General features: G+C 54.0%; 1 long non-coding RNA gene across 3 annotated transcripts; it reads left to right on the forward strand.

Moving 5' to 3' along the window:
• The first annotated feature begins 1616 nt into the window (after nucleotides 1-1616).
• On the forward strand, nucleotides 1617-27008 carry LOC128346779 (uncharacterized). Of its 3 annotated transcripts, XR_008317190.1 has the most exons (4): nucleotides 1617-1895; nucleotides 3445-3604; nucleotides 12826-12950; nucleotides 26079-27008. It is a non-coding gene; the product is annotated as an uncharacterized LOC128346779 (long non-coding RNA). The 3 variants fall into 3 exon arrangements; XR_008317189.1 differs by lacking the exons at nucleotides 1617-1895; nucleotides 26079-27008 and adding an exon at nucleotides 2880-3160 and having other exon boundaries at nucleotides 12826-12868; XR_008317188.1 differs by lacking the exons at nucleotides 1617-1895; nucleotides 26079-27008 and having other exon boundaries at nucleotides 3171-3604; nucleotides 12826-12868.
• Nucleotides 27009-27096: the final 88 nt, after the last annotated feature.

Consider the following 27096-nt stretch of genomic DNA (forward strand, 5'->3'; position numbering starts at 1 on the left):
GCACCTCCTGGGAACAAGAGCGCCAAATGCACTCAGCATAGAATAGTCAGGTGAGCTCCTCCACCCGCCACCTTTCCCAGGTTTGGCCCACTCCAGGGCTCCAGGTATGCTATGAATGCTCCTGTGTGGCCAGCCATCATGGGCCTCCTTAGAGAGATTCCTTGAAGGAGATCAGGAATGCAGCATCACAGCCTAGAAGTGCTTGCCCCACTATCAAAACAAACAAAGCTTTCCATGTTTTCTTCGCAGAATTCAAAAAGAAAAATAGCACTTAAGATACACCTTATCATCACCTGTCACTGGGAGAGTCACTGTGGCACGAAGAGTCCACATTTCCCATTGGGAAGTCCCTACTTTAGATATTGTCTCTTCCACAAAAGGCATAAGGAGAGCTTAGACATACCCCAGTGCCTGAGTCATCCCATCTGTGAGATAGGGCCAACGAGACTCACCTACCCTACAGGGCTGTTGTATGAGTTGCAACAAGACACAAGGGTCAGGATTCTCCATTGCCTCTCAACAATTCCCCAGGGACCCAGTATTCTACTCACCTTCATTCTCTTCCTCTTCTCACTCTTCTTTCTGGGCACTTTTACATCTAGTTCCTTAAATATTTCCCAATTGTGTAGGGGTTCTCCACATCTGAGGGCCCCTCAGTGGCAATGTCGGTGTCCTTATCCAAGGATGCTTCAGGGTGTATGTTAGGGTGGATACTGACATCCAACCCAATTCCGCCTTGGTGTTCCACAAGCTCTTTGGGTGAATATTTGCTCCTTTACCCTGAAGGAAGGAGACTCCCATCTCCTTTGTCCCCCCATCTTCATCCATAGGAGACATGGAAAGGACTTGAGCTATTGACGTGATCCTTCCTATGCACCTTCCTTTCCCACTGAGTGGTCCTCACCAGCTCTTCTTACTTTAATGTCCCCCCACTTAACCCAAACATCCCTTGCTTTCTTTCCCCGTCTCCTCTAATAATAAGCATCTAGTCAGTTAAGCACATACACTTAAGGCCCATTCACATGTGATGTTCAACACTCATACGACGAGTGTACAATGTACACAGGTAAAGATCTGTACACAGGGCAGTCATTCACATGTTATGCTGAGTGCAGTACAGAAGCACACTTCCTATCTGTACCATAATAGGAAACAGATTTGAAGGAAATACCACTACTACTAATAATAACAACAAACAAACAAACTTTATTTGTTAGCTGCCCCATAACAAATTGTTCTCTGGCCTATATCTTGGCCTATATCCAGGTTCACTTTTAAAATAAACACAGGCACAGCCATTCACACAAACAAGTGAACAGGTGTACAGACATCTGTACACTCGTACCGCATAATGTCTGAATCAGACTATAGACAGTAATGCTGTATTAGTGGCCAGACACGTGAAACATCTTGCGTGATCTGTGTCATGTGGAAATGTCATGTGTGTTTCTTTAAATACAAGTCAAGCCTCTCTTTTGAATTCAATAACACATATTTTTATTTCTATTTTAAACCTGTGGGTGGTCAGTTCTTTTGAGAAGTGGTCTATAACTGTGACTCGCTGATTTTTTGTTGAACCCTGTTTGCTCTTTGTGACATCACTCTCTGTGATATTACCAACTGCCTTCTCTCAACTGACTCAACTGCTCAGAAATTTCTGGTGGGAGCAAAAGGGGTTGATTTCTGCCATTCCTGGAGCCGTTCCCATCACTGAGTGAGAGAGAGGAGCTGGGAGAGGAGCTGCTTCCTTCTCGCCTCTGCTTTCCTCTGCCGGGATTAGCAGAAAGGTTGATCTCCAGATGATGCAGTTAAGGGCTTCAAGGACACCAGCAGGCCTTTCTCTCCTGGGCGCCTTCAGCATCGTGCCAGGTGCAGGATAAAGATCATGATGGAGGGTAAGGGGCTTCTCTTCTGTGCTGTAAACCATTTCATCAAGTGGCGAGGAGTTTCAAGGGCAACCCTGGCTTCCCTCTGTTCCCTTTGGAGGAGACGTAGGGGGTTTCTGTAGAATTTCCTTTATCCGGCTGTTAGCTAGACCTTGGTCCACTGGGCCAAGAGAGGCACTTTTTAAAGTAGAGACTCTTCTTTTGAGCAGGGGGAGAGCAGTTGTCCCTCTTCAGCACGGCACAGCGCCCTTTCCAGGGCCTCCCTTGTGTCTTTTTTCCAATCATGTGGCCCTTGGGAACAGGGAACCTTTGGGGGGGGGTCCTCCTCTTGTGCCACACAGTTTGGGAAACGGCCCTGCTCCCTGGGCCAAGAGGGACCTTTGGACGAAGTCGCAGTTCCTTTTGGGACACGGAAACATCTTCGGGCCTTCTTGTGACACACAGCTTGGCTTCCCTCCCTGCTAACTGAGCAAAACATTGTTTAAAGTGGTGTCTCGCTTATATTTCGGGGTAGGGGGGGCAGGGAGCAACTGCCCCCTAATCAACTCAGCATAGCATCCTTCTGAGGCTACTGCTGGCGTCTCTCTGGAGCTGCTGCTTGGACCGTGAGCCCCTCTGGGACAGGGAACTCTCTTCTCATTCCTTTTGCAACGTTAACTCCTTTTAGTTAAAAATGACATATCAACCTTTGTAATAATTGTGGATCGTGAGTGTGACTGGAAAGAGTGATGAGATAGCATGGTCCCTCCTCCCTGCATGAGAGGGGACTGTGGGTTAAGTGCTTACACATCTGGATGATCTGCTTTTTCTTTATGTCAAAAGAAATAGAGATACCAAAGCAGGACGTGAAAGATTTCGGGGCACAAGAGGAGAGCTGGTCTTGTGGAGGCAAGCATGACTTGTCCCTTTAGCTAAGCAGGGTCGGCCCTGGTTGCATATGAATGGGAGACTTGATGTGTGAACCCTGCAAGATATTCCCCTCAGGGGATGAAGCCGCTCTGGGAAGAGCAGAAGGTTTCAAGTTCCCTCCCTGGCTTCTCCAAGATAGGGCTGAGAGAGAGTCCTGCCTGCAACCTTGCAGAAGCCACTGCCAGTCTGTGAAGACATTACTGAGCTAGATAGACCAATGGTCTGACTCAGTATATGGCAGTTTCCTATGTTCTATGTTCCTATGTCTTTTCTTCTGTCTACCTGGAGGAAGGTCAAGCTGCACAAAGAGAATGCAGGATCCTGCAAGGAAACAGCTGACTGTGATGAGGGCATAATCAAGAAAGGTCTGGATTCTTGAACAGTAGAGCCTGAACCAGCTGCACCCAATAAGGGCTGGAGAGACCAGCTACAGGGTGGAGACCTGCAGGCCCCTATTTAAGCCCTGCTGAGTCTAGATGGCCCTTGCTACAAGAGCATGTTTAGCTGTGTTTCCTAATGTTTGAGTCTCTGTCTGTCCAGCATCCAGGCTCTGCTGGCTTATCTCCTGGGGCCTTGGTCTTTTCCTGTTGTTCCTTTCTGCAGGAGTTCTCTGGTCCTTGTCCAAACTGTCTTCCTCTCCTCTTTTTAGGCCTGGTCTCCACTTGGCCTAGCAGCCTTCCCTGAGCTGGGCCTGTGCCAAAGTAAAAGTGCCCAGGAGAAGGAGTGGGAATCGGAAAAGAATGAAGGCAAAGCAAGCAATGGAGGATCCTGATAGCTGTGTCTCCTGATCCATACTACAGTCCTGTAAGGTAGGCGAGTCTTGTTGGTTCCATATCACAGATGGGATAACTGAGGCATTCGGGGTTTGCCTGAAGTCTCCTGAGGCCAGATCCAAAGCAGGGACTTCCAGATGAGTCATCCAGACTCCTGGTCAGCCGGTCCTAGTAGCTCTCCTAGTTACAGAGAGGGCTTTGGGAAGAAGCTGGGTCCGTCTTAGAGAAAGTAGGTGCTATTTGTGTCTCTGAATTCTGTGGGGAAAACATGGAAAACTCTGCTGTGTTTGGGTTGTGGGGCAAGCACTGCTGGGCTGTGATGCTGCGTTCCTGGTCTCTTCCAAGGAATCTCTCCAAAGATTGGGGAAAGGAGGCTTGCCTTCTCCCCATGGCTCTGTTCTATGCTGAGAGCATTTGGGGCTCTTTCCCCCAGCAAGTGCTCCAAGATGGCCCCTGAGGCCCAGGGGAGGTAGGCCCCAAAGTTAAACCAGCTGTCACTGGGGTAGGTGGTGTGGGGCTCATCTGAGCCAGGCCGTGCAATCCCAGTCTGGGAGCCAAATGAGCAGGTGTGGGGAAGAGATGCCCCTGAGGCCCGTGGGGAGTTGCAGGGAGGGAAGGAGAATCGTGTGGAGTGTCTCTTGTTTCAATCTGCAAATCAGCCCTATAGGGTAGGCAAGTCTCCTCCGGCAGATGGGAAGCCTGAGGCCCTGGGGTTTTCCTGATAGATTTTTAGCCTCTCTTAATGTCTCTCTGCCATTTAAGTAAAATACATTTTAAAAATCTTGCACAAAGTTGACTGAAATGCAGCAAACTGGAAGGAGGTGGCAGCTAGCAGGCGGTCCTGGGACTGGATTTGGGGAAAGTGCTGCAGAAGTCGAGTGTGTGGAGGGGGGTGCAGGAAGGCCTGGTCCCTGCAGCTGTGTGGAAGACAAGGGCCAGATCGCAATGCTCAGTAGCAGTGAATGGGCCCCGTGAGCAGGGGGGGCTGGTCAGTAAGGGCAGGGGGGCTCTTCCCCCTCACCCCCCAGAATCCCAGGAGGACAGGGGCAGAGGGGAGCATCTCCAGTCAGTGTCCCAGGAGCAGAAAAGGAAGGACTTGCCTAACTGATGTACCAGGCTAGAAGGACTCAGTATCACTCACTGCCTGGCTTTGTGTTTTCATTTTTGAATTCCTGTGTGTCTCCTTGGTTCCCTGTGCCTGCCTCTCAATTTGTGTGCCAAGGTAGGCTTGAGGTGAATATGCCCTAAATATTCTGTTTTCTCAGTATATTCTCACGGGGGCTGGGGGTGGGAATAGGAAATTGTGAGTAATTCCTACTGAGCATTAAAATATTTGGAAAACATTCTCCAAATAATTCTCCCAGCAGCCTCATTGGCAAATGAGAGCTGAACTTTTAATCTGCTTAGAAATGCAGATACAGTTAATTACCCAGCAGTTATAGCCCATTATTGTTGTGACACCTCCTCCTCTCCCATACTTAATTTACAGATTCACTGTAAAACTGACTCCTGATTCAGTAAGAATTTCCCTTTTTTGTTACTTTGATTTTTAAAATTAATCTCAGCCTGTTCAGAATCATCATAGCATGAATGTTAGCATTGAGGAACAGGAGCAGCCCATCAAGACACACGTTTATGTCCTCTTTTCTGCAAACTGACCTTGGAAAAGCAGAATTAAACACAAAATTGTGAAATGTAAAACCCCACATTTGGTGTGCTGATTGTGTTGTGTCTGTTTACCACAAGACAACTGGCGTATGACTCAGGGAGGCGTGAGTTTGAATCCCCCACTCAGCCATGAAAGCCACTGTGTGTGACTGTGGGCCCACATGCTTGTCTCTCAGCCCAAACTACATCTCTGATGGTTGTGAGGATAATAATAATCATGTAAAAATACGACGATGGATATTCATATATTGCTTTTCAACAGCAGTTCCCAAAGCGATTTACAAAGAGAAATAAAAATAAAGATGGATCCCTGTCCCCAAAGGGCTCACAATCGAAAAAGAAACCTAAGGCAGACACCAGCAACAGCCACTGGAGGGATGCTGTGCCTGGGTTGGATGGGGCCTGTTGCTTGCCCCCTGCAATGGTAAACCCAAAGAAAACCACAGGGCTCTGTGGGCGCCAGGAGTCAAAATTGACTTGACGGCACACTTTACCCTGCCATAGAAATATATGGCACTGTCTATATTGCACTGTCCTCTTTGCCTTCTCCATACTCCATAATCTTAATCTTGACCAATCCCAAACTGAAAGAAGTGTGCACACAAATTCTAAACTTCAGACAAAGATCTTCATAAAGAGAAGAATAGGCAGCAGACACTTACCCATTGTTCCAAGAAAAGAGGTCAATCTCTCTCTCTCTGTATTAAGATTAAGAGAGGCTAGAAAACATCCCGTTCCTTTTTACCAAGGCCCTCTTCATAACGTGGAGACTGGAGTAGCACAGGGCCAAGAGGCTGCACTAGCAGTCTGACAGCCCCCACTGGATGCTGCCTCTATCAGGAAAACCCCAGGGCCTCAGGCTTCCCATCTGCCAGAGGGACTTACCTACCCTATAGGGTTGATTTGCAGATTGAAACAAGAGACACTCCACACAATTCTCCTTCCCTCCCTGCAACTCCCATGGGCCTCCAGAGCATCTCTTCCCCACACCTGCTCATTTTGGTCCCAGACAGGGATTGCACGGCCTGGCTCAGATAAACCCTGTGCAGTAGTCCTGTTCAGGTGTTACATCAACCGTAGATGCTGAAACCAAGATGTACTGGTTTCAATACTAGTACTGGTTTCAGTGCTAGATGTACTGAAACCAAGTACAGCATCCTCTAGAGCAGAGATTCTCAACATTGGGTCCCCAGATGTTATTGGACTTCAACTCCCATAATCCCCAGCCAAAGGCCACTGGGCCTGGGGATTATGGGAGTTGAAGTCCAATAACATCTGGAGACCCAACGTTGAGAATCCCTGCTCTAGAATATGCTCTGTCCCTCACGTCCACACTCCATCCCCACACTATCCATGAGTACAACATTCAAATACTATAGTCACAGATTGTGTGGGCTAAAGAACACGTCAGTGTGAGGATGAGGTGTGCTACTGGAGAATGCTGTAGCTGGGTACAGCATCCATGCTTATATAAGACCTGTACAGGGCTAGTGAATACAGTACCTATGATGCAGAAACTGGCACTTACCCAGATCACAATGGAATGTGGAGAATCCATGCGTCTTTGATTGTGTTGAAAATTAGGATATCCCCATGGAGATGGTGGGCTCTGCACTACTTCCTGCACATTGCTACATCCCTAAGGATGCTCTGGACACTGCTCTTAGACCCATCCAAAGATATGTTCTTGCCTAGAAATCCTGACAGTTGCATTGTAAAACAATAGCAACAGAGAGATGGGAGGGGGGATAAGAAGAATGCCTTAGCTCAATGCTTTATCTGCAGACATCCACCGTAGTTAGGGTACAATGTAAAGGGACTGAAGTGAAACTTCATTTACATGTCAGAAATGTGGTACTTCTCTAGGCCATGACTGGACACTAGGAACCAAGCAGGAATCTCCCACAGCTTATTTGGGGGTTCTCCTGTCAGCCTGCACAGCTTTTCTGAGGGAGAAGCGAGGCCGATTTTCTCCTCGGAAACAAGGGCTTTTCTGATTAGGGCTATCTCTAGCTGGGAGGTTTTTTTCATGCGAGTTTGCGTTAGCTTATGCAAGGAATGGCACGGGGAGACAAGACTAGGGCCCTATACCTAGCGGTCCTTGCACTGGTTTATCCCACTATGTTCTGTCCACACCAGGGCAAGGTGTAGGGAGCTTCTTGGGTTGGGGTTGCTCACCTGCTCCTCCCTTTGAGGTTTAATCTTTTAAAATGGAGGTATCTTGTAGGTAGGGATGTGCACGGAACCGCCAAACTGCGGTCTGGAACTGGGGTGGGGGTAGCTTTAAGAGCGGTGGGAGGGCTTACTTACTCCTCCCGCCTCTTTCCCGCTCTGGCGCCGTAAGTTTAGTAGTAATTGGGGCGGCAGGATACCTCCCTGCCGCCCCTTCCCCGCTGTTGCTGTAAAACTCCCAGGAGTCCTTTGCGTGCACACACGCACATTGTGCGCGCGCTTCACGTCTCTGTGACGTGCACGCGCGCAAAGGACTCCTGGGAGTTTTACAGCAACAGCGGGGAAGGGGCGGCAGGGAGGTATCCTGCCACCCCAATTACTCGTAACATTACGGCGCCAGAGCGGGAAAGAGTCGGGAGGGGTAAGTAAGCCCTCCCGCCGCTCTTAAAGCTACCCCCCCACCTGAACCGGAACGCCAAGGTCCGGACCGTTCCAGGCCCATCCCTACCTGTAGGGATGTGGATGAATCAAGATCTGTGCACAGATTCACAGCACCGTTTTGGCCCCTTTAAAAGGGAGGAGAGAGCAGGTGTCTGCCTATTCCTCCACCTCTCCATGCTGCTTCCTACTGCGATGGCGCTCCCCCCAGTCGCCCTGGCGCAGCGGTGCAGCAGCACAAGAAGCACACACATGGCCTCTGCACATCTTGGTTTGTGCACATCCCTAGTATGTTGCTGCACCTGCTAACTGAGGAAAGAGGCACCACCTTTTCAAGAGGTGACTTGGTCATATTGAGCAGTGGGTGGAGCAATTCTTCCTATCCAATTCCAGCATAACACCCCTCCATAGTAGTAAACCACTATGGCCTGGTTTACACAGTCATTTGAAGCTAGGTTTAATGTGGGTTACCAGCATTGAAGTGATTGTGTGAACCAAGGTGTTAACCTGAGATTCCCACCTTGACATGGGTTCATGCAATCACACTAATGCTGGTAACCCACATTAAACCTAGATTCAGACTATTCTGTGAACAAGCCATATATTGTTGTTGTGTTAAGATTTTTTTTTAAAGATTTTGAGCCTTTTGGGGAAAGGCAACCATCTTTTTCCTTTTTTCTATGTAATAATAATAATAATAACAATAATAATAATTCAATTTCTATACTGCCCTTCCAAAAATGGCTCAGGGTGGTTTACAAAGAGAAATAACAAACAAATAAGATGGCTCCCTGTCCCCAAAGGGCTCACATTCTAAAAAGAAACATAAGACACACACCAGCAACAGTCACTGGAAGTACTGTGCGGGGGGTGAATAGGGCCTGTTACTCTCCCCCTGCTAAATAAAGAGAATCACCACGGTAAAAGGTGCCTCCTTGCCAAGTTAGCAAGGGTTCCTTTAAAACCCTTGTTGCTCTTGTTGAAAAGTGATATAGAAATATTTGACATTGTAGTTGTTGCTGTGGACTTCTGGTAGTTCAGCCAATTTTGTTGCTCGTCTAGTCATCATGGTGGATGATTAGTGCTCGATTGTCTCTTATTTAGCCAGTGTCTTCATTATTTCCCCACTTTTATTTCCATTTTAGCAAAACAGTGCAATAGTGACTAGAACTCCCAGCATCATTTTCTTTTCTTTTTTTAATGTAGGAACAGAAGAAGCTGCCATATACTGAGTCAGACCATAGATCCATCTCTCTCACTATGGTCTACACAGACTGGCAGTGGCTTCTCCAAGGTTGCAGGCAGGACTCTCTCTCAGCCCTATCTTGGAGAAGCCAGGGAGGGAACTTGAAACCTTCTGCTCTTCCCAGAGCAGCTTCATCCCCTGAGGGGAATATCTTGCAGTGCTCACACATCAAGTCTCCCATTCATATGCAACTAGGGTGGACCCTGCTTAGCTAAGGGGACAAGTCATGCTTGCTACCACATGACCAGCCCACCTCTCTGTAGCTGCAGGATGTGTGGATATGGATAGGGGCCAGGGTGCAGAGGGATGGGGATCCAGTCTTCTGCTCTTGTGCCAATTACCAGCTTAGATCTCAGTATTCATCACGGAAAGGAAAGCTTATGGGTATTTCCCCTTCAACAGCTAACAAATTCTGGTAGCAATTAGCATTAGGGCTATGGATTTGAGGGGAAGCATTATACCCCTCCTGCACACTACAAACGTCATCCAAATCAGCCCCTCCCTTTGTGGCTTGCTTTATTGGAGGGAGGAGAGGGCATTAGGAGTTCCATAGAGATCCTGAAATACAGTCCCTCTATGTTCAAATACACCCCACCCATTGAGTATTTATCCTGTCTTGAGATTCAAGGTATAAAGAGAGTCTTTGGTCCTAGCAAAAATACATAATTTCTCCCTACAATCAGGCTCTGAAACTACAGGCTGCTTAGCTTAACTTCTGTGCCAGGTAAATTGATGGAAAGCATACTTAAGGACAAAATTGTTAAACAAATAGAAGAATAGGCCTTGCTGAATGAGAACAGGTTCATATGTGGTCTGGTAACAGAAGGCAGGAATAAATGGGCAGTTTTCACAATGGAGGGAAGTGTGAAGTGGGGTCCCCCAGAGATCTGTACTGGGACCAGTGTTATTCAACTTGTTCATAAATGATTTAGAAATTGGGGTAAGCAGCTAAGTGGCCAAATTTTCAGATGACACTCAACTATTTAGTGTAGTGAAATGCAAAACAGATTGTGAAGAGCTCCAAAAGGATCTCTCCAAACTGGGTGAGTGGGTGTCAAAATGTCAAATGTGGTTCAATGTAAGCAAATGTAAAGTGATGCATATTGGTATTTTAAAAACCCCAACTTGACATATACACTGATGGGGTCTGAGCTGTCAGTGGCTGACCAGGAGAGAGAGCTTGAGGTCATGGTGGACAGCTCATTGAAAGTGTCCTCAGTGTGCGACAGCTGTGAAAAAAGGCCAATTCTGTGCTAGGGACCATAAGGAAGGGGACAGAAAATAAAAATGTTAGTATTATAATGCCCTTATACAAATCTATGGTGTGGCCAGATTTGGAGTACTGCGCACAGTTCTGGTCACCGTCTTTTAAGAAGGACATTGTCGAACTGGAAAAGGTGCAGAAGAGGGCAACCAAGACAATCAGGGGCCTAGAACTAGGGGCATATCTAGGGGAAATAGTGCCTAGGGCAAGCACTGAAATTGCACTCCTGTCCAAACAGGGATGATGGGACTTGTAGTCAACAATATCTGGAAATGCCTGTTAAAAGGAACACTGTACCATCTAGAGTAGAACACTGTACCATCTAGACATGGTTGTTGATCAAAACCTGAAAACATGAGCCATCTCTGTAAAAGACTTAGAACAGCAGTCAGGAGTTATGTGAGGATTCCAAGTTTCATTTTCGGTCTCATCTCATGCTTTAAAAAAACAAAAAACAAAACCGTGACTTTGTCCTAGAGGATCACCTGCCCAAATAGCCACTAGCAAAATAGGGGAAGAAGAAGGTGGTGGGGTGTGTGTGTGTCTATAAACCAGTGAATGATTCCTGCCAGCCTTTGTCTTGTGATGACTGTTGGCTCATGATGGGGTATATGTGCATTCACCACACTAGTGCTTACTTTGGCACCAGGAGGGAGGAGGATACATTAGTTTGCCACACGAGACAGAGGAATTTGCATTTGCAACAGGAGCAGACAGCCAAGTTCTGGCAGGGCCAAAACCAGCCCCTGCCAGACTAAGAAATCATTGTCATTTGCCCCTTCCTGTCACAAGCAGTGTGCTGTTCTTTTATTATTGACTCTAACTCTCAGATATCCCAGTCATGGATGGAAAATTCAGGGTCAATTTACAAGAGACACATTTTCTACATGGAAGTTTCTTCTGTGCAGGTGTTGTGCAGAAAGTTTTGTGTAGTGACCACCAGGGGCATAGCAAGGTTGGAATGGGCCCAGAGATGAGATTTTAAAATGGGCCCCCAGCCCCTCAAAGTCCAGGGCCTCCACACATCCCAGGCCCCCAAGGATTAAGTCTGATATTTCAAAATAAGTATGCTGCCTGGAAATACATTTCACTGAATACACACACGCACACTTCACAGTATATAGTGATAGACATTGAGTACTATATATTTGTGCTACTTTTAATGCCTAGAACACACCAGAAACACTAATTATTAAAATGGCCTCCTCGCTGCAGATTAGCAAAGGAGACTTTCAACCATGCAGGGTGAGCCTATGTTTGTTTTCTCAGAATTCTTGAACAAATTCAGTCAAGTTTGATTCCAGGAGGTTTTTCACATGAGGCTTTTAAAGCCCTTTAACACACACCTCCTCTGGAATGGAGGTGCTGCATTCACATGTTGGCCAGATTTATCCTGAAGTCCCTACAAGTTATTGGGGAGCAGTTCACACGCAATTCAGGTTTTTCCACTGCTCGTTAGAGTGCAGCCTGATTGATATCCAGAGTATGAGAAGATGCTCTTATACAAAAGTTCGCATGTCTGAGCAAGTTACAGTCTTCATATGCTCATTGTAAGAGAGCAACTAATCATTGGTTTGACTCATGCTGTAGGACACTAAGTAAACAATTGAAGAGTATTTACAGACAGTATAGATCGGGCTCAGAACACTCCCACCAATCTATTTTTCAGATAAAGAAAACATACAAAAGCCGTCTCAAATTTGCTAAACATCAAGCCTCACCAAATGACAATGGATATTCATATACTGCTTTTCAACAGAAGTTCCCCAAGCGATTTACACAGAGAAATAAAAATAAAGATGGATCCCTGTCCCAAAGGGCTCACAATCGAAAAAGAACCCTAAGACAGAAGCCAGCAACAGCCACTGGAGGGATGCTGTGCTGGGGTTGGATGGGACCTGTTGCTTGCCCCCTGCAGTGGTCAACCCAAAGAAAACCACAGGGCTCTGTGGGCGCCAGGAGTCAAAACTGACTTGACGGCACACTTTACCTTACAAATGCCATCGGTATATAAATATCAGAGCATCAGCACTTAAAAAGGTGTCTCTTTGCTCAGTTAGCTGGGGTAGCTGCTAATTGAGTCAAGTTAAGTAGCTAATTGCTAAACTTTATTTTCTTAAAACTACTTGCTTTCATAAAACTCCCCTGCCTTGTCTAGCACTCCTCTGTGTATATGGAGATTGTAGCAAATCCTAAGAGATCAAAGGTAAAGGTAGACTGTGCCGTCGAGTCGGTATCGACTCCTAGTGACCAGGAGTGGTTTACCATTACCATCTCCCATGCAGTACGAGATGATGCCTTTCAGCACCTTCCTGCTGCTGCCCCATATAGGTGTTCCCCATAGTCTGGGAAACATACCACCAGGGATTTGAACCAGCAACCTCTGGCAGTCATGTCATTTCCCTGCTGTGCCATTGAGTAGCTCCTAAGAGATTAGCAAAGCATAAAAAATCTTTCTCTATTTCACAGTGTTGAAGAACCTCTTGAATTTGTCTTCCCAGAAGATGGAGAGGTAAGTCTGACTCCTACCACCTCCAGAGGCCAGACTGTCAGAGAGCTACATAGGAAAAGACAGCAGTCCACAGATATCAAAGGTGTTGAAAAAGGAGCGTACTTCCTCTCTGTTGCTACTGAGCGCAGCACTGAACGCTGCCAATACGAGAATGCAGGTTTAGGCTAGGCAGTAGGAATGCTTTCCCAAATGGGAGAAGGGTTGCCAAGGTCACCTCATGGAGTCCTGGGCTCCTCTTTGCTGATGGTTTTCAGACAGAAGCCAGATAACGATGATCTCCAAGGAGCCTTCCCACTCTAAAATGCAAAGATTCTGCTGTGATCGTCACATTGAGTCTGCAAGGGATCTGCAAGTCCCGCCCCCCCGACACCCAGACTGATTCTATTTGCCCCCCAAGTTGACTGCAGTTATGAGGAAGCAGATTTAAGCTAAGCCTTGAGAATAATTTCCCACGGGAGAGATGTCTGCAGAGGCACACACAACCATCCCAAGTACAGATATAGATAGTATAGAGGTACACTCGCACATATACTTGTGAACACTTTTTTAATGTCAATAATTGGTAAAGAGGGACCAGTGATGCATGGATTTATTTTTCTGATTGAATCCCTTCCTTTGATGGGAGTTGCAGCCCAACAACATCTGGGACCAAGTTTGAGAATCTCTTGTCTGTTGGCTTCCCAGAGGCATCCAGTGAGCCCCTATGGGGAAACAGCATGCTGGATTAGATAGGCCTTGGGTCTGATCCAGCAGGGCTGTTAGGTTCTTAACAGTCAGGTATGATGGGAGTTGTAGTCCAACTTCTATTTCCAGTCATTCTCTTCAGCCTGACCTACTTTACAGGACTATTGTGAGGATAGAAGAATTGCATATTTGGAGGTCCCGGCAGTAAGGGCAGATATAAATTCCAGAAGCCAAGGGTTCTTAAAATTGGGTCCCCAGATGTTTTGGGACTAGAATTCCCATCATCCTCAGCTACAAAACCTTGCAGGAGTATTGCATGTCTTGTTGATCAAAAGGGAATCATGCATGTTTGGAATGGAAGGGTCCTTGTAAGAGCCCTGAAAAGTCAGAAGTTAGATTACACAGAAGTTATATTAGAAGTTACAAATATTTTAAAGTTGATGCTTATGCTTTATTTTAAAAATATTTATATATTTCATATTGAAAAGACTCTTGGTTAAAACAACGCAGGGTTGTGTACAGCCCATCGGATCCCTCTACTACCTCTTGGTTTCTCCCAAGACGTGCTCAAGAGAGATTTCCATAGAGATCTGCTTGCACAGACATTACACTTTCATCTTGCTTCTGAATCCTTGCAATAGCTGCCACTTGAAGCACTAGAGGGGTGGGGAGGGATAGCTATTCACAGCAATTAGCCAAGAAGCTAGGGATGACCCACCTGTAGCTCAGCAGCTGCTGTTGGACTAGAACCCGCATCATCCCCAGCTGCTGTGTTGAGACTACAGATGATCACCCCCATCAAAACAGGTGGCTGGGGATGGTAGAAGTTGTAGTATGGTGGGAGTTGTAATCCAACACAGTGATAACAAATATAGTCCCCTGATGCAAATCCATGGTGAAAAGCATCGTGAAAGAAAGCATCAGGGTTTGGGCAACAGCTTGTATAAGGGGGCTGGATAAAGAAATCAACATGAAAATAGGAAGGTTGAAACTAAGGGCGAATAAGGGAAGGCCATTAAAGTAACACATTGATCTGAATTTAAGATGCTATTACCCCAAATGATTTGATGTTAAAACTCAGGGTCACGACGTAAATTCAGAATCCTGCTGTTTTAGGTAAGTAAATGTTTAACATATATTAAACTGCCACCCATTCCTGGAGGGCCGGCTGCCCGTTGGTTCTTTCCTCCTGCCTCCCAAATGACTTGATGTTAAAATTCAGGTTCATGACATAAATTCAGAATCCTGCTGTTTTAGGTAAGTAAATGTTTTAACATACATTAAACTGCCACCCATTCCTGGAGGGCCATTCGCCCGTTTGTTCCCTCCTCTTGCCGGACCCCACAAGGCTTGGCGTTCCCTCCTCTTGCCGGACCCCACAAGGCTTGGCGTTCCCTCCTCTTGCCGGACCCCACAAGGCTTGGCGTTCCCTCCTCTTGCCGGACCCCACAAGGCTTGGCGTTCCCTCCTCTTGCCGGACCCCACAAGGCTTGGCGTTCCCTCCTCTTGCCGGACCCCACAAGGCTTGGCGTTCCCTCCTCTTGCCGGACCCCACAAGGCTTGGCGTTCCCTCCTCTTGCCGGACCCCACAAGGCTTGGCGTTCCCTCCTCTTGCCGGACCCCACAAGGCTTGGCGTTCCCTCCTCTTGCCGGACCCCACAAGGCTTGGCGTTCCCTCCTCTTGCCGGACCCCACAAGGCTTGGCGTTCCCTCCTCTTGCCGGACCCCACAAGGCTTGGCGTTCCCTCCTCTTGCCGGACCCCACAAGGCTTGGCGTTCCCTCCTCTTGCCGGACCCCACAAGGCTTGGCGTTCCCTCCTCTTGCCGGACCCCACAAGGCTTGGCGTTCCCTCCTCTTGCCGGACCCCACAAGGCTTGGCGTTCCCTCCTCTTGCCGGACCCCACAAGGCTTGGCGTTCCCTCCTCTTGCCGGACCCCACAAGGCTTGGCGTTCCCTCCTCTTGCCGGACCCCACAAGGCTTGGCGTTCCCTCCTCTTGCCGGACCCCACAAGGCTTGGCGTTCCCTCCTCTTGCCGGACCCCACAAGGCTTGGCGTTCCCTCCTCTTGCCGGACCCCACAAGGCTTGGCGTTCCCTCCTCTTGCCGGACCCCACAAGGCTTGGCGTTCCCTCCTCTTGCCGGACCCCACAAGGCTTGGCGTTCCCTCCTCTTGCCGGACCCCACAAGGCTTGGCGTTCCCTCCTCTTGCCGGACCCCACAAGGCTTGGCGTTCCCTCCTCTTGCCGGACCCCACAAGGCTTGGCGTTCCCTCCTCTTGCCGGACCCCACAAGGCTTGGCGTTCCCTCCTCTTGCCGGACCCCACAAGGCTTGGCGTTCCCTCCTCTTGCCGGACCCCACAAGGCTTGGCGTTCCCTCCTCTTGCCGGACCCCACAAGGCTTGGCGTTCCCTCCTCTTGCCGGACCCCACAAGGCTTGGCGTTCCCTCCTCTTGCCGGACCCCACAAGGCTTGGCGTTCCCTCCTCTTGCCGGACCCCACAAGGCTTGGCGTTCCCTCCTCTTGCCGGACCCCACAAGGCTTGGCGTTCCCTCCTCTTGCCGGACCCCACAAGGCTTGGCGTTCCCTCCTCTTGCCGGACCCCACAAGGCTTGGCGTTCCCTCCTCTTGCCGGACCCCACAAGGCTTGGCGTTCCCTCCTCTTGCCGGACCCCACAAGGCTTGGCGTTCCCTCCTCTTGCCGGACCCCACAAGGCTTGGCGTTCCCTCCTCTTGCCGGACCCCACAAGGCTTGGCGTTCCCTCCTCTTGCCGGACCCCACAAGGCTTGGCGTTCCCTCCTCTTGCCGGACCCCACAAGGCTTGGCGTTCCCTCCTCTTGCCGGACCCCACAAGGCTTGGCGTTCCCTCCTCTTGCCGGACCCCACAAGGCTTGGCGTTCCCTCCTCTTGCCGGACCCCACAAGGCTTGGCGTTCCCTCCTCTTGCCGGACCCCACAAGGCTTGGCGTTCCCTCCTCTTGCCGGACCCCACAAGGCTTGGCGTTCCCTCCTCTTGCCGGACCCCACAAGGCTTGGCGTTCCCTCCTCTTGCCGGACCCCACAAGGCTTGGCGTTCCCTCCTCTTGCCGGACCCCACAAGGCTTGGCGTTCCCTCCTCTTGCCGGACCCCACAAGGCTTGGCGTTCCCTCCTCTTGCCGGACCCCACAAGGCTTGGCGTTCCCTCCTCTTGCCGGACCCCACAAGGCTTGGCGTTCCCTCCTCTTGCCGGACCCCACAAGGCTTGGCGTTCCCTCCTCTTGCCGGACCCCACAAGGCTTGGCGTTCCCTCCTCTTGCCGGACCCCACAAGGCTTGGCGTTCCCTCCTCTTGCCGGACCCCACAAGGCTTGGCGTTCCCTCCTCTTGCCGGACCCCACAAGGCTTGGCGTTCCCTCCTCTTGCCGGACCCCACAAGGCTTGGCGTTCCCTCCTCTTGCCGGACCCCACAAGGCTTGGCGTTCCCTCCTCTTGCCGGACCCCACAAGGCTTGGCGTTCCCTCCTCTTGCCGGACCCCACAAGGCTTGGCGTTCCCTCCTCTTGCCGGACCCCACAAGGCTTGGCGTTCCCTCCTCTTGCCGGACCCCACAAGGCTTGGCGTTCCCTCCTCTTGCCGGACCCCACAAGGCTTGCGTTCCCTCCTCTTGCCGGACCCCACAAGGCTTGGCGTTCCCTCCTCTTGCCGGACCCCACAAGGCTTGGCGTTCCCTCCTCTTGCCGGACCCCACAAGGCTTGGCGTTCCCTCCTCTTGCCGGACCCCACAAGGCTTGGCGTTCCCTCCTCTTGCCGGACCCCACAAGGCTTGGCGTTCCCTCCTCTTGCCGGACCCCACAAGGCTTGGCGTTCCCTCCTCTTGCGGACCCCACAAGGCTTGGCGTTCCCTCCTCTTGCCGGACCCCACAAGGCTTGGCGTTCCCTCCTCTTGCCGGACCCCACAAGGCTTGGCGTTCCCTCCTCTTGCCGGACCCCACAAGGCTTGGCGTTCCCTCCTCTTGCCGGACCCCACAAGGCTTGGCGTTCCCTCCTCTTGCCGGACCCCACAAGGCTTGGCGTTCCCTCCTCTTGCCGGACCCCACAAGGCTTGGCGTTCCCTCCTCTTGCCGGACCCCACAAGGCTTGGCGTTCCCTCCTCTTGCCGGACCCCACAAGGCTTGGCGTTCCCTCCTCTTGCCGGACCCCACAAGGCTTGGCGTTCCCTCCTCTTGCCGGACCCCACAAGGCTTGGCGTTCCCTCCTCTTGCCGGACCCCACAAGGCTTGGCGTTCCCTCCTCTTGCCGGACCCCACAAGGCTTGGCGTTCCCTCCTCTTGCCGGACCCCACAAGGCTTGGCGTTCCCTCCTCTTGCCGGACCCCACAAGGCTTGGCGTTCCCTCCTCTTGCCGGACCCCACAAGGCTTGGCGTTCCCTCCTCTTGCCGGACCCCACAAGGCTTGGCGTTCCCTCCTCTTGCCGGACCCCACAAGGCTTGGCGTTCCCTCCTCTTGCCGGACCCCACAAGGCTTGGCGTTCCCTCCTCTTGCCGGACCCCACAAGGCTTGGCGTTCCCTCCTCTTGCCGGACCCCACAAGGCTTGGCGTTCCCTCCTCTTGCCGGACCCCACAAGGCTTGGCGTTCCCTCCTCTTGCCGGACCCCACAAGGCTTGGCGTTCCCTCCTCTTGCCGGACCCCACAAGGCTTGGCGTTCCCTCCTCTTGCCGGACCCCACAAGGCTTGGCGTTCCCTCCTCTTGCCGGACCCCACAAGGCTTGGCGTTCCCTCCTCTTGCCGGACCCCACAAGGCTTGGCGTTCCCTCCTCTTGCCGGACCCCACAAGGCTTGGCGTTCCCTCCTCTTGCCGGACCCCACAAGGCTTGGCGTTCCCTCCTCTTGCCGGACCCCACAAGGCTTGGCGTTCCCTCCTCTTGCCGGACCCCACAAGGCTTGGCGTTCCCTCCTCTTGCCGGACCCCACAAGGCTTGGCGTTCCCTCCTCTTGCCGGACCCCACAAGGCTTGGCGTTCCCTCCTCTTGCCGGACCCCACAAGGCTTGGCGTTCCCTCCTCTTGCCGGACCCCCACAAGGCTTGGCGTTCCCTCCTCTTGCCGGACCCCACAAGGCTTGGCGTTCCCTCCTCTTGCCGGACCCCACAAGGCTTGGCGTTCCCTCCTCTTGCCGGACCCCACAAGGCTTGGCGTTCCCTCCTCTTGCCGGACCCCACAAGGCTTGGCGTTCCCTCCTCTTGCCGGACCCCACAAGGCTTGGCGTTCCCTCCTCTTGCCGGACCCCACAAGGCTTGGCGTTCCCTCCTCTTGCCGGACCCCACAAGGCTTGGCGTTCCCTCCTCTTGCCGGACCCCACAAGGCTTGGCGTTCCCCTCCTCTTGCCGGACCCCACAAGGCTTGGCGTTCCCTCCTCTTGCCGGACCCCACAAGGCTTGGCGTTCCCTCCTCTTGCCGGACCCCACAAGGCTTGGCGTTCCCTCCTCTTGCCGGACCCCACAAGGCTTGGCGTTCCCTCCTCTTGCCGGACCCCACAAGGCTTGGCGTTCCCTCCTCTTGCCGGACCCCACAAGGCTTGGCGTTCCCTCCTCTTGCCGGACCCCACAAGGCTTGGCGTTCCCTCCTCTTGCCGGACCCCACAAGGCTTGGCGTTCCCTCCTCTTGCCGGACCCCACAAGGCTTGGCGTTCCCTCCTCTTGCCGGACCCCACAAGGCTTGGCGTTCCCTCCTCTTGCCGGACCCCACAAGGCTTGGCGTTCCCTCCTCTTGCCGGACCCCACAAGGCTTGGCGTTCCCTCCTCTTGCCGGACCCCACAAGGCTTGGCGTTCCCTCCTCTTGCCGGACCCCACAAGGCTTGGCGTTCCCTCCTCTTGCCGGACCCCACAAGGCTTGGCGTTCCCTCCTCTTGCCGGACCCCACAAGGCTTGGCGTTCCCTCCTCTTGCCGGACCCCACAAGGCTTGGCGTTCCCTCCTCTTGCCGGACCCCACAAGGCTTGGCGTTCCCTCCTCTTGCCGGACCCCACAAGGCTTGGCGTTCCCTCCTCTTGCCGGACCCCACAAGGCTTGGCGTTCCCTCCTCTTGCCGGACCCCACAAGGCTTGGCGTTCCCTCCTCTTGCCGGACCCCACAAGGCTTGGCGTTCCCTCCTCTTGCCGGACCCCACAAGGCTTGGCGTTCCCTCCTCTTGCCGGACCCCACAAGGCTTGGCGTTCCCTCCTCTTGCCGGACCCCACAAGGCTTGGCGTTCCCTCCTCTTGCCGGACCCCACAAGGCTTGGCGTTCCCTCCTCTTGCCGGACCCCACAAGGCTTGGCGTTCCCTCCTCTTGCCGGACCCCACAAGGCTTGGCGTTCCCTCCTCTTGCCGGACCCCACAAGGCTTGGCGTTCCCTCCTCTTGCCGGACCCCACAAGGCTTGGCGTTCCCTCCTCTTGCCGGACCCCACAAGGCTTGGCGTTCCCTCCTCTTGCCGGACCCCACAAGGCTTGGCGTTCCCTCCTCTTGCCGGACCCCACAAGGCTTGGCGTTCCCTCCTCTTGCCGGACCCCACAAGGCTTGGCGTTCCCTCCTCTTGCCGGACCCCACAAGGCTTGGCGTTCCCTCCTCTTGCCGGACCCCACAAGGCTTGGCGTTCCCTCCTCTTGCCGGACCCCACAAGGCTTGGCGTTCCCTCCTCTTGCCGGACCCCACAAGGCTTGGCGTTCCCTCCTCTTGCCGGACCCCACAAGGCTTGGCGTTCCCTCCTCTTGCCGGACCCCACAAGGCTTGGCGTTCCCTCCTCTTGCCGGACCCCACAAGGCTTGGCGTTCCCTCCTCTTGCCGGACCCCACAAGGCTTGGCGTTCCCTCCTCTTGCCGGACCCCACAAGGCTTGGCGTTCCCTCCTCTTGCCGGACCCCACAAGGCTTGGCGTTCCCTCCTCTTGCCGGACCCCACAAGGCTTGGCGTTCCCTCCTCTTGCCGGACCCCACAAGGCTTGGCGTTCCCTCCTCTTGCCGGACCCCACAAGGCTTGGCGTTCCCTCCTCTTGCCGGACCCCACAAGGCTTGGCGTTCCCTCCTCTTGCCGGACCCCACAAGGCTTGGCGTTCCCTCCTCTTGCCGGACCCCACAAGGCTTGGCGTTCCCTCCTCTTGCCGGACCCCACAAGGCTTGGCGTTCCCTCCTCTTGCCGGACCCCACAAGGCTTGGCGTTCCCTCCTCTTGCCGGACCCCACAAGGCTTGGCGTTCCCTCCTCTTGCCGGACCCCACAAGGCTTGGCGTTCCCTCCTCTTGCCGGACCCCACAAGGCTTGGCGTTCCCTCCTCTTGCCGGACCCCACAAGGCTTGGCGTTCCCTCCTCTTGCCGGACCCCACAAGGCTTGGCGTTCCCTCCTCTTGCCGGACCCCACAAGGCTTGGCGTTCCCTCCTCTTGCCGGACCCCACAAGGCTTGGCGTTCCCTCCTCTTGCCGGACCCCACAAGGCTTGGCGTTCCCTCCTCTTGCCGGACCCCACAAGGCTTGGCGTTCCCTCCTCTTGCCGGACCCCACAAGGCTTGGCGTTCCCTCCTCTTGCCGGACCCCACAAGGCTTGGCGTTCCCTCCTCTTGCCGGACCCCACAAGGCTTGGCGTTCCCTCCTCTTGCCGGACCCCACAAGGCTTGGCGTTCCCTCCTCTTGCCGGACCCCACAAGGCTTGGCGTTCCCTCCTCTTGCCGGACCCCACAAGGCTTGGCGTTCCCTCCTCTTGCCGGACCCCACAAGGCTTGGCGTTCCCTCCTCTTGCCGGACCCCACAAGGCTTGGCGTTCCCTCCTCTTGCCGGACCCCACAAGGCTTGGCGTTCCCTCCTCTTGCCGGACCCCACAAGGCTTGGCGTTCCCTCCTCTTGCCGGACCCCACAAGGCTTGGCGTTCCCTCCTCTTGCCGGACCCCACAAGGCTTGGCGTTCCCTCCTCTTGCCGGACCCCACAAGGCTTGGCGTTCCCTCCTCTTGCCGGACCCCACAAGGCTTGGCGTTCCCTCCTCTTGCCGGACCCCACAAGGCTTGGCGTTCCCTCCTCTTGCCGGACCCCACAAGGCTTGGCGTTCCCTCCTCTTGCCGGACCCCACAAGGCTTGGCGTTCCCTCCTCTTGCCGGACCCCACAAGGCTTGGCGTTCCCTCCTCTTGCCGGACCCCACAAGGCTTGGCGTTCCCTCCTCTTGCCGGACCCCACAAGGCTTGGCGTTCCCTCCTCTTGCCGGACCCCACAAGGCTTGGCGTTCCCTCCTCTTGCCGGACCCCACAAGGCTTGGCGTTCCCTCCTCTTGCCGGACCCCACAAGGCTTGGCGTTCCCTCCTCTTGCCGGACCCCACAAGGCTTGGCGTTCCCTCCTCTTGCCGGACCCCACAAGGCTTGGCGTTCCCTCCTCTTGCCGGACCCCACAAGGCTTGGCGTTCCCTCCTCTTGCCGGACCCCACAAGGCTTGGCGTTCCCTCCTCTTGCCGGACCCCACAAGGCTTGGCGTTCCCTCCTCTTGCCGGACCCCACAAGGCTTGGCGTTCCCTCCTCTTGCCGGACCCCACAAGGCTTGGCGTTCCCTCCTCTTGCCGGACCCCACAAGGCTTGGCGTTCCCTCCTCTTGCCGGACCCCACAAGGCTTGGCGTTCCCTCCTCTTGCCGGACCCCACAAGGCTTGGCGTTCCCTCCTCTTGCCGGACCCCACAAGGCTTGGCGTTCCCTCCTCTTGCCGGACCCCACAAGGCTTGGCGTTCCCTCCTCTTGCCGGACCCCACAAGGCTTGGCGTTCCCTCCTCTTGCCGGACCCCACAAGGCTTGGCGTTCCCTCCTCTTGCCGGACCCCACAAGGCTTGGCGTTCCCTCCTCTTGCCGGACCCCACAAGGCTTGGCGTTCCCTCCTCTTGCCGGACCCCACAAGGCTTGGCGTTCCCTCCTCTTGCCGGACCCCACAAGGCTTGGCGTTCCCTCCTCTTGCCGGACCCCACAAGGCTTGGCGTTCCCTCCTCTTGCCGGACCCCACAAGGCTTGGCGTTCCCTCCTCTTGCCGGACCCCACAAGGCTTGGCGTTCCCTCCTCTTGCCGGACCCCACAAGGCTTGGCGTTCCCTCCTCTTGCCGGACCCCACAAGGCTTGGCGTTCCCTCCTCTTGCCGGACCCCACAAGGCTTGGCGTTCCCTCCTCTTGCCGGACCCCACAAGGCTTGGCGTTCCCTCCTCTTGCCGGACCCCACAAGGCTTGGCGTTCCCTCCTCTTGCCGGACCCCACAAGGCTTGGCGTTCCCTCCTCTTGCCGGACCCCACAAGGCTTGGCGTTCCCTCCTCTTGCCGGACCCCACAAGGCTTGGCGTTCCCTCCTCTTGCCGGACCCCACAAGGCTTGGCGTTCCCTCCTCTTGCCGGACCCCACAAGGCTTGGCGTTCCCTCCTCTTGCCGGACCCCACAAGGCTTGGCGTTCCCTCCTCTTGCCGGACCCCACAAGGCTTGGCGTTCCCTCCTCTTGCCGGACCCCACAAGGCTTGGCGTTCCCTCCTCTTGCCGGACCCCACAAGGCTTGGCGTTCCCTCCTCTTGCCGGACCCCACAAGGCTTGGCGTTCCCTCCTCTTGCCGGACCCCACAAGGCTTGGCGTTCCCTCCTCTTGCCGGACCCCACAAGGCTTGGCGTTCCCTCCTCTTGCCGGACCCCACAAGGCTTGGCGTTCCCTCCTCTTGCCGGACCCCACAAGGCTTGGCGTTCCCTCCTCTTGCCGGACCCCACAAGGCTTGGCGTTCCCTCCTCTTGCCGGACCCCACAAGGCTTGGCGTTCCCTCCTCTTGCCGGACCCCACAAGGCTTGGCGTTCCCTCCTCTTGCCGGACCCCACAAGGCTTGGCGTTCCCTCCTCTTGCCGGACCCCACAAGGCTTGGCGTTCCCTCCTCTTGCCGGACCCCACAAGGCTTGGCGTTCCCTCCTCTTGCCGGACCCCACAAGGCTTGGCGTTCCCTCCTCTTGCCGGACCCCACAAGGCTTGGCGTTCCCTCCTCTTGCCGGACCCCACAAGGCTTGGCGTTCCCTCCTCTTGCCGGACCCCACAAGGCTTGGCGTTCCCTCCTCTTGCCGGACCCCACAAGGCTTGGCGTTCCCTCCTCTTGCCGGACCCCACAAGGCTTGGCGTTCCCTCCTCTTGCCGGACCCCACAAGGCTTGGCGTTCCCTCCTCTTGCCGGACCCCACAAGGCTTGGCGTTCCCTCCTCTTGCCGGACCCCACAAGGCTTGGCGTTCCCTCCTCTTGCCGGACCCCACAAGGCTTGGCGTTCCCTCCTCTTGCCGGACCCCACAAGGCTTGGCGTTCCCTCCTCTTGCCGGACCCCACAAGGCTTGGCGTTCCCTCCTCTTGCCGGACCCCACAAGGCTTGGCGTTCCCTCCTCTTGCCGGACCCCACAAGGCTTGGCGTTCCCTCCTCTTGCCGGACCCCACAAGGCTTGGCGTTCCCTCCTCTTGCCGGACCCCACAAGGCTTGGCGTTCCCTCCTCTTGCCGGACCCCACAAGGCTTGGCGTTCCCTCCTCTTGCCGGACCCCACAAGGCTTGGCGTTCCCTCCTCTTGCCGGACCCCACAAGGCTTGGCGTTCCCTCCTCTTGCCGGACCCCACAAGGCTTGGCGTTCCCTCCTCTTGCCGGACCCCACAAGGCTTGGCGTTCCCTCCTCTTGCCGGACCCCACAAGGCTTGGCGTTCCCTCCTCTTGCCGGACCCCACAAGGCTTGGCGTTCCCTCCTCTTGCCGGACCCCACAAGGCTTGGCGTTCCCTCCTCTTGCCGGACCCCACAAGGCTTGGCGTTCCCTCCTCTTGCCGGACCCCACAAGGCTTGGCGTTCCCTCCTCTTGCCGGACCCCACAAGGCTTGGCGTTCCCTCCTCTTGCCGGACCCCACAAGGCTTGGCGTTCCCTCCTCTTGCCGGACCCCACAAGGCTTGGCGTTCCCTCCTCTTGCCGGACCCCACAAGGCTTGGCGTTCCCTCCTCTTGCCGGACCCCACAAGGCTTGGCGTTCCCTCCTCTTGCCGGACCCCACAAGGCTTGGCGTTCCCTCCTCTTGCCGGACCCCACAAGGCTTGGCGTTCCCTCCTCTTGCCGGACCCCACAAGGCTTGGCGTTCCCTCCTCTTGCCGGACCCCACAAGGCTTGGCGTTCCCTCCTCTTGCCGGACCCCACAAGGCTTGGCGTTCCCTCCTCTTGCCGGACCCCACAAGGCTTGGCGTTCCCTCCTCTTGCCGGACCCCACAAGGCTTGGCGTTCCCTCCTCTTGCCGGACCCCACAAGGCTTGGCGTTCCCTCCTCTTGCCGGACCCCACAAGGCTTGGCGTTCCCTCCTCTTGCCGGACCCCACAAGGCTTGGCGTTCCCTCCTCTTGCCGGACCCCACAAGGCTTGGCGTTCCCTCCTCTTGCCGGACCCCACAAGGCTTGGCGTTCCCTCCTCTTGCCGGACCCCACAAGGCTTGGCGTTCCCTCCTCTTGCCGGACCCCACAAGGCTTGGCGTTCCCTCCTCTTGCCGGACCCCACAAGGCTTGGCGTTCCCTCCTCTTGCCGGACCCCACAAGGCTTTTCCAGTTGTTTTCTCAGGAGTGGGACAGGACTTCGCTAACTCATGAACCAAGGTTGTACCCAGTATTATTTCCTTTCTCATTTTGTCTTATTTTATTTCAATTCTTGTGTCTGTCCTTCGTTCCCTTTTCTTGTTTCCCCTGGAACTATATTTGGGGACCTTCAACTTTATTTGGGCAATGTCCCCCAGAAGTTTTGTATGTGAAATTTTTGTACTTTAAATTGCCTCTCTCTTAAATGGTTTCTTTAAATTTTTGTACAGCCTTTTGGATCCCTCTGCTGCCCTTTGATTTCTCTTGGACCAGCTTGACAGATGTTTCCATAGTAGTCTCTTTCCACATGTTTCATGTTTCTGCTGCTTGTTTGCTGTAGCTGCCACTTGAGCCCTCATGCTAAATATGCTAAATAAAATAAATGTGTGGTTTTGTGGGGCAGCGGGTGGGGCTATCTATTCACAGCATTTAGGCTCTGGCCGGGTGGAGTTGTGGTGTTAAGAGGGGGCAGGGCAGCAAACTGATTCTCTACAGAGCAGACATCCAAAAGCAAGAGAAATGGCACAGAGGAAGCCGAGAGGCTAGAGATTGCCCGACGCTTCCCAGCTCTTGTTGGATTACAACTCCCATCATCCCCAGCTTCTCTTGTTCAGGACTACAGCTCCCATCACCCCCTGCCATAAAGCTTGGCTGGGGATGATAGAAGCTGTCCTCCAATCACCCCCAGCCACCTTGTATTGTGGCATGAGTTGATGGGAGTTCAACAACAGCTAGAAAACCTCAGGCTGGCCACACCTGCAATAACAAATACAGTCCCCTGATGTAAATCCAGATCTTCTTATGAAGAGAACCATCACGTTTTGAGCAATGGCTTGTTGGGGGGGCGGATAAATAAATCAACATGAAAACCAGGCAGTTGAAACAGAGGGTCGTGAAGAAAACACCACTTAAGTAGCTCACATTTGTTTCCTTTTTCTTCTCTCTCCGCTATACCAGCAAAGAAGAGCTTCCCTTTCAACATCTAAGAAAGGATCCCATCCTGCTTCTGATGCACTGTTATCAACGCGAGTGCTGAGGGTTGCCTCGGCCGGGTAAATATGCATTGACACAATGACAAATCTCTCCGGTGGCTGAGCGGAATGGTGGGCCCTAGAGAAGGCAGGAAGAGGCTGAGGAGAGCAACCCCACAACAGATGCCCATTCCCTTTTTGACTAGGTTTGCAAAAGCCTCGTGTACACTCAAGGTCATGAGGCTTTTGCAAAGAGGGGGCATAGTTTCCCGGGAAACGACTTCACCCCAGGAGTGGAATCCACACCTTAGTTTACAGAGCTCCCTTCAAACTAGTTACTGAAGTTGCAGCCCAGGTTTGCACCCGTTCCCTCTGTCCCATCTCTTGATTCCGAGTCTGGGTCCCCAACCCCCCTCCCTTCCCCTGGCTCTGCATCCAGTGCGGGGTGCAAATGTCACGTCCAGTCCTGGCAGGGTGCAAGAAACAAGGCTGGACCCCACAGTGAACCATTCTGTAAGGCCAAGCAGGGGGGCAGAGGGTGCGCTAGTGAAAGCGATCCCCGCCCTCTCTTGGCCTTCTGCAGGGACACCTCGGCATCCACTCACCCCCCTCAAGTGACAGTGTGGGATTAGCCGGTCGCCATTTGGGGCCGAGTAGGAATTTTCCCCATCCACCCAGATTGGCCTGGAGGTGGCTGGTTTTTTGCCTACTCTGCACTGTTGCACTGGAAGGGATTTCTGATCTGGCGGATGTTAGGAGTGGTGCCGCTAAATAGTGTAGCCCCTTGGTCACCATGGCAGGTCCGAGGAGGGGATGTAGTGCCCCACCCCATTGGTGGCAGGTGCGATTTCCCCCAGCTACACTCTAGTTCTCTGCTAAAATGAGTCAATAAAGTGATGGCCCTAGTTTCAACCCATTTCCTGTGTGCTGTCGTTTATTTCTGGGTGTGGGTGCAAAGGGACTTCATGGCAGAACGCTTGCAAGACAGTCTCAAGTAGCATTGA

The sequence above is a fragment of the Hemicordylus capensis genome, chromosome 2 (genome assembly GCF_027244095.1).
Source record: "Hemicordylus capensis ecotype Gifberg chromosome 2, rHemCap1.1.pri, whole genome shotgun sequence".
Taxonomy (NCBI): Eukaryota; Metazoa; Chordata; class Lepidosauria; order Squamata; family Cordylidae; genus Hemicordylus; species Hemicordylus capensis.